General features: G+C 40.6%; 1 protein-coding gene across 2 annotated transcripts in view; it reads left to right on the top strand.

Moving 5' to 3' along the window:
* The first annotated feature begins 1131 nt into the window (after positions 1-1131).
* Positions 1132-6664, top strand: part of ZNF366 (zinc finger protein 366) — a 69621-nt gene continuing 64088 nt past the window's right edge. Inside the window, exon 1 of one of the 2 annotated variants that reach the window (XM_055421883.2) lies at positions 1132-1273. The gene's annotated coding sequence lies outside the window, so the exon portion shown is untranslated. Of the gene's footprint in view, positions 1317-6664 lie in introns of both variants that reach the window. The other variant, XM_055421884.2, reaches the window with a different exon arrangement.

Genomic DNA, 6664 nt, shown 5'->3' with positions numbered 1-6664 from the left:
TCATCCTTTCTTTGAATTCACTTGACTTGTTCCTTGTGTTCAGGTGTGACGCTCCACCCCAGTTTTTCACCATTGGTTGAAATAAGGAAGCACTTAAAGCTGTGATTTTTTTTTTTTTTGGCTGCTACAACCATCTGCGGCTGGTTCCTGCTTGTGGCAAAAAACGATCTTAACCAGATGAATGAATGGCGTGGGACACACAACACAAATCAGAACTGTAAACCAGGCTTATTCCTGGGTGAAACACACCCTAAACAGAGCTTGTGCTTGCCCATTGCACTCCTAGGACCCCCTAACTTGGTAAAAAATAGTCCCACCATTATCTAGCTCCTTGTAGTCAACCTCCCATTCCTTTTCAAACTTTGTGGATGACTTACCTAAGACCTGTGCAGTATTCTGAAAACAAATTAGAAATCACCTTCCGGTTTTTCCAGAGGTGAGTAAATTCAAAAAGCACTAGGAATGTAAAGGACATGACAACGTGAACAACAGTTCTGAGATAACTATGTCCAGCAGCAGTGTGCTGAGTTGCTGCTGTTGTTTTTCACCCATCAACAAAGATGAAATCTTGGTCTTCTGCATGAGGCTCAGTGACCAAAGCATACATCTGTTATTTGATCCTGGAAGAATGGAAAGCTCCAGAGTCAGGCTGAAGACTTGCAGCAATGCTGGTGTTTCACAGAGCCCAGGGAGAGCCACGCATTCGGGCTGACCTGTGCACGTCTGGCCTCACAGGCTGCAGGTTTGCCTTGGTTAGCATGACAGACCGAACTTTCCCTCCATCAGAGTGGATGAGACGGATTTGTTCCCCTTTCATTGTGTCTTTTCTGCAAACTAGATGTCAGGCTGTAAGTTCAGGAGAGTCTGCCTTTCTGGAACACCATTTGTTTGGACAGGACAGGCCAGTAAGGCTTTTCATCTCTTTAAAGCTCCCAGGGCAGAGAGCATATTTGAGGAATTCCTTTTTTCAAAGATTTTTTTTTTTTTTTTTTTTTGCCCCTTCCAACATTTTGTTTAAGAGAAAATGAGATGTCTATCTTCTGTTTCCTTATTTTTTTTCAGGAAAGCAAAGGGTTGTTGACTTCCTCCCTCTCCCCTCCCTTCCTTCCTTCTTCCCGAAGGTACTCATCTGAGAAAAAGAGAACGAAGTATTGTTCCTGTTCTCTTTCTTAAGTCATTCGAAACACTGTCCCTGCGAGGTCTTTAAGTTCCCTGCAATCTGTACCCAAGGAGGGAGAAAGAGAGGGAGAAAGACAGAGAGACAAGGGATCAGGTAAGCCTCGGGGGCGGCTGCAGCCACTCAGACTCAGGAGCTGGTAAGTCACCCACACAATTCTTTCTACTTCCATTTCAATGTCCCTGCATTGGATGTCGCTGCGGGCATCTTCCACAGAAAATGCCTTATTGGGTGTAATCCTTAATCAAAGGGTGTGACTGAAGGATGGCCCAGAATTGAAGCTTGTATGTCTTTTTTTTTTTAGAGAATACTGATGTTCTGCAGAGCTGAGCCTGGCAGAACTGGACATAGAATTGCACTGGGCTAAGAAGGACATTGTGTTAAATCTGAATTTTGGCACAGATAAGGTGGTGGGTTAACCGAGAGCCACTGGAGTGCTGTGTCTTGCTGAGAATTTGTTCTTCCTCAGTGCTGTGTCCTGGGAGCCTTCTCAGGGTGTCTGTTAAGAACTGTGGTTTGCTCTGGGGATTTTGTTACCCATTGTCTCAATGGAGGTGCCTGCTCTTGTTCTTTCCTTTTCATTCAACATCCCCCACCTCAAGGAGGACTGTTAATTTGTGACTGTTATTCTGCCTCACTGAGGCAGGAGGAGAAAAAGAAGAGAATGTCACTTTGAATTGTACTGTAAGGGGGGGCGGGCGGTATGTTTATACGTTCAGGGTCCACATGTGGGTTGAGTGTAAATTTATTATCCACTGTCAATTGAAGATGTCGTCTGCCACACAAAAGAGGGCAAAGGTTTAGGGGCAAAGTAGCTTTAATTTTGGAAAACAGCATGCCACTGGGATAGGAAGATTGAGATCGATCACTTGCGTCAGTAGGAGTGAAAAACCAAGCTAAACATTGAAGAATATTTATCCAGTGCCTGGTTTTTTAAGCATCAAATAGAATACAGCAAACCAGTCAAGATTATACACACAAGTAATTTTTTAAAGTCTATCTTGCTTCATTTAGATTCATCAGAAAGTATAATGTTACAAAGAACTCATCATGGCAAGTCACAAGGGAGTCAAGATCACATTGTCAAAAACAGACCAGCAAGGTTGCTCTGAAAGACTGTGTATATTTACTAATATTAATCATTCAACTCAGAGAGGTGTTGAATGGGTGAAAGACAAAGGACAGGCAGAGGTTTTTTTCTTATATTCATTTCTATGAAATTTACTGATTGAAGTCATCTGGGATGTGAAGAGTGTAATAAAATTAGCTGTTCTCTCATTTATAAATTAATTTGGCCAGACTATGCATTAACCATGCTCAAGTAATTAATCTTTATTTAAAACTGAGCCATCATCTTAATAAGAGTAAGAAAATATGATAAAACTGGACTATTATGTGGGTTTTGTTCCATTAGTCAGACTTCTTTTTTCTTCTCCTTTTTTTTCAAGAGACTTTCCTTAGGAGCACTATAAAATGAGCAATGGGAAAGAGATATGATAGCGTTTTCCTGCTTGCGGAGGCAAAATTATACTAATAATAACTGAAAGTGGTTTCTAGCTCCCCTACCACCTACCCTTATTTACCCCATTTCATAGATCTTCAGGTCAAGAGGTAGCCAAGACTGATCAGCTTGGGCATTTTTTTTTTCTTCATCTTTTATCAGCAAATGTGACTCAGTAGAAAAGTCAGGGCGGCAATTTTTCGTGCTTCTTTCAGTTTCATTTTTCCTTGATAATATATTCAATTTTATGCCCAGTTAGAACAATATCAGAGGATACTATCTCATTTGGGTTATTGAATAAAAGCATCAGATGCAACACAATGTGAAAAAAATGACAGCAGAGTCACACTGACAAGTAAGGCAAAAGGTGGGTCTGCCTGTGGCACAGAACACAGCCCCTCCTGAGCCTGTGTCTCCACTGTGGCCCAAGATTAAGGAGCCCAGGATAGTTTCTTTTCTGTAAAAGAAAAAATATATATTCAGTATTTCCATTTGAGTTGTTAAGTCATTGCCATGAGAATGTTGGATACTGGGGGAAAAAATGCAGCTCCCTAAAGAAGAAAGTCATTGACAAGCTTAACCTAGTTGCTACCAATCTGTCTTCACTCAATTCCAAGGAGTGAGTTGGCATTTGTGGAAACTTCCAGTGTGTGATTCTTACTCGGAGTCATCAGAGGCTCTTCTGTGATATCATTAAGGAAACTCCAGCTTGAAATGAGCAGAATTTGACACACAGAAGGTTGCATTAATTAGTTTGTGCCAAAGTTGTACATATAGCTAAACCATAAATTTGCTGTATAAATGTTAAGTCCTGTTAGGATGTGTCCTGTGGGCTGATACATGAATTAAATGAGAGCAAGTAGAACATCAAAACACAGGCTTTGTTATTATCCAAATCTGGGTTTGAATTCCAGCTTTGTCGCTTACTGTGTGACACTTACTTTGGCCAGGTAATTAACTCCTCTAAGCTGCAGTTTCCCCTAATGTAAAACTGCATCTATGTAATCGACTTGTAGTGAGGATTAAACAAGATTATTTATGTAACACAATTAACACAAAGTGTGGTAAGTAGTAGGAGTCAACCCGTGTCAGATGTAGTTTTTAAGTCTTATATTAATACTTAAAGGTATTGTCTTTTGAATGCAGAGAGTAGAATATATACACTCTAATTTGTATCATGATCCTTGATCAATACTACACCAAGAGTCTGTCAAAACAAACATCATCCCTCATAGCTTTGGAGTTGGGCACACATTGAGTGTGCCCTGAATCCCTAAATCTTGCAAAACAAAGGAAAGCAGAGTTTACTGTTTTGATGTTTATCTCTGCTGACGGCAGAAACAGCCAGATTTAGACTCATTAAAATGCCAGCTGTGTTCAGCAGAGGAGAGAGTAGGGGAGAGTTTGTCTTGGGATGAAAGTCTTCAGTTTTCATCATGAAGAGACTACATGATGTTGTGGACGTTTCATTCTCCCTTTCACCCACTTCCCTAAGATTGTGAGCTCTGAGTTGTTGATGACCTTTTCCCTGGCAGTGGAGGGCTAGAGACGTGTTTTTTTTTTTTTTTTTTGAGACCATTGTGGCAGTTCATGACTCAGCCAGAGATGAAAAGTTTTGAAGTGACATGTTCTCCTCACAGTAAAGACTAAGCACACTCAGTGACCCCTCTCCTCAGACATTGTAGCGGCAAGCCACCTATCAGCAATAAACAGAACACTGGTATCACTACTGCGTGTGTGTGTGTGTGTGTGTGTGTGTGTGAGAGAGAGATCCAACTGCTATTTCTCTCTCACTCTGAACTTTAAAACCTACATGCTAGTTAGCCTGTCAAGTAATAATGATACTTTCCGTTCCGTTCTGTCACTCAGTCGTGTCCAACTCTTTGCGACCCCGTGGACTATAGCCTACCAGGCTTCTCTGTCCATGGGATTCTCCAGGCAAGAATACTGGAGTGGGTTACCGTTTCCTTCTCCAGGGGATCTTCCCGACCCAGGGATTGAACCCGGGTCTCCAGCATTGGAGGCAGATGCATTAACCTCTGAGCCACCAGGGCTTAGTTAAACTTCCCTCTCCACTTTACCGGAGCAAAATACAACCACAACAACAACCAGAAATTGACCACCGATATCCCAAACCATTGAGGTTCCTTTGATAGAGCCAGAGCCCCTGATACAATAGAGACTTGCTTGGACAACTTAACCTTTGGAGAGTAGATTGAAGCTGTGTTGTTCTACCCTAAAGTGCAAAACAAGTATCTTCTCAGGTGGCTTAGAATAAGAGAACAGAGACCAGATCCGGAGTCAGAGCACTTCTGCAAACCTCTGCCGCCCTCTCCCCATATGACCTGACCGAGGTCTTCACTTGCTTGGACCTCAGTTTTCTTTGTAAAATGATGAAGTTGGATGAAACCAGTGACTCTCAAGGGGGTCTGTGTGTGTTAGTGTGTAGTAGAATTCATTTGGGACTTGTTTACACTCTTCTGCCCACTGCACTAGATGATCTGTAAGACTCTCATGCTGACATCCTGTGATTTTCTAAAATGGGTGATCACTGTTTTGTTCTATCTTCTTTAGGATTGCATTGACATTAAATTAAAATGTATTCTTACATTTTTGTTCTAAGAACCATACTTTTAAGCATAGTTCCTATTCGGCACTGGATATTCTCTTTAGAAATTAGTTTCAAATATATCAATTGTTATTCTAGAAGCTGTTTTATGGAGTAAGGAATATGCAACCAATCTGATCAATATTCTATAATGACATATATTATAAAGAGCAATTACTTACAATTATAAATATTGGAATTCTATATGAATAGCACTTTTCGATTTATGAATTTATATATTATTTGTCTCTTATAGTGAGCATGCATTCTTTCTTTAATCAAAGAAAACATAGATACTGTTTTTATATTCACTTTAAAGAATATAGATTCAATATAAGTTTTTTGGTTTTATTTTCACCTTTTTACAATGTGTGTTGTGCTGAGCCTTTATTAGAAGTTAGATCCTTGTCCCTAAGTTACTACTGACATGGAAAGGCGAAAGACTGATAATGGTGTTTGAAAAACCAGCACCCACAGGTCGTGTTAAATCTGCTAATCAAAAGAAAACTTTGTGTGGCTAGTAAGTAGAGCAGCAATGGGTATAGCTCTCCACGTGACAGAAAGACAGCAGATACTTTGCTGTGCACTGTCAGAAACAGCTAGCCTAATGATGGCTATTCTTTTTAGCTACTCAAATATCAAATACATTTAGATAAAAGAATAAGAGCTTGTCTTCATCAGAAGTTGTGTATAATACATAAATTCACTAGAAAGAAAGCACCATGAGGACAGGGCCTTCTTTTGTTCACGGCTATAAGCATACAGCCTAGAACATACAATAGATGCACAAAATATTTGTTGAACGGATGATAAATAAGTGGGCTGTAGAGCGAAACATGCCATTTTTAGTTAATACTAAACACAGCAGTTAGTAAGTTAAAAATCAGTCAAACCCTCTGGGATTCTGGACAATGCCAAACTGCCGGCTTGACATGTTTATTTCCCACCTGAATTGACTGAGTGGCTTACTCCTCCATCACATGCCTGGGGCTGCGACATGTATATTAATGTGTCATCTTGCTAAGGATCCTACCCACTTGTTCGTGGGTGATAAACATTTATCAGATACACAGAAAAGACTGTTGGTTGCATTTTGTTTTCCATTTCTTTTCTGGGCAGATGATGGGTTAGCACATTGTTTTTGGCAAGAGAGAGAGAGTGGTCATTTGTTTTTCCTTGACTGGGGCAGTTGTGAGCCAGGATTTAGCCTTGTAGGAAATGCTCTCTGGTTTTTACAGGCAGGGCTGTAAATCCAAGTTCAAGGGATGCCACTTGGGTTGAGTTTACACAAACATGAAGGAGTGAATGCAGGGAGGGAAACGTGATATGCTTGTGGTGCACAATACCCTTTCCTTTATATAATTAGGCCCTGGAGACA

The sequence above is a fragment of the Moschus berezovskii genome, chromosome 18 (assembly GCF_049115385.1).
Source record: "Moschus berezovskii isolate FMDL1 chromosome 18, NW_MosBer_1.0, whole genome shotgun sequence".
NCBI classification, from domain to species: Eukaryota; Metazoa; Chordata; class Mammalia; order Artiodactyla; family Moschidae; genus Moschus; species Moschus berezovskii.
The sequence above is the reverse complement of the archived record's forward strand: the minus strand, read 5'-3'. Positions and strand labels throughout refer to the sequence as shown.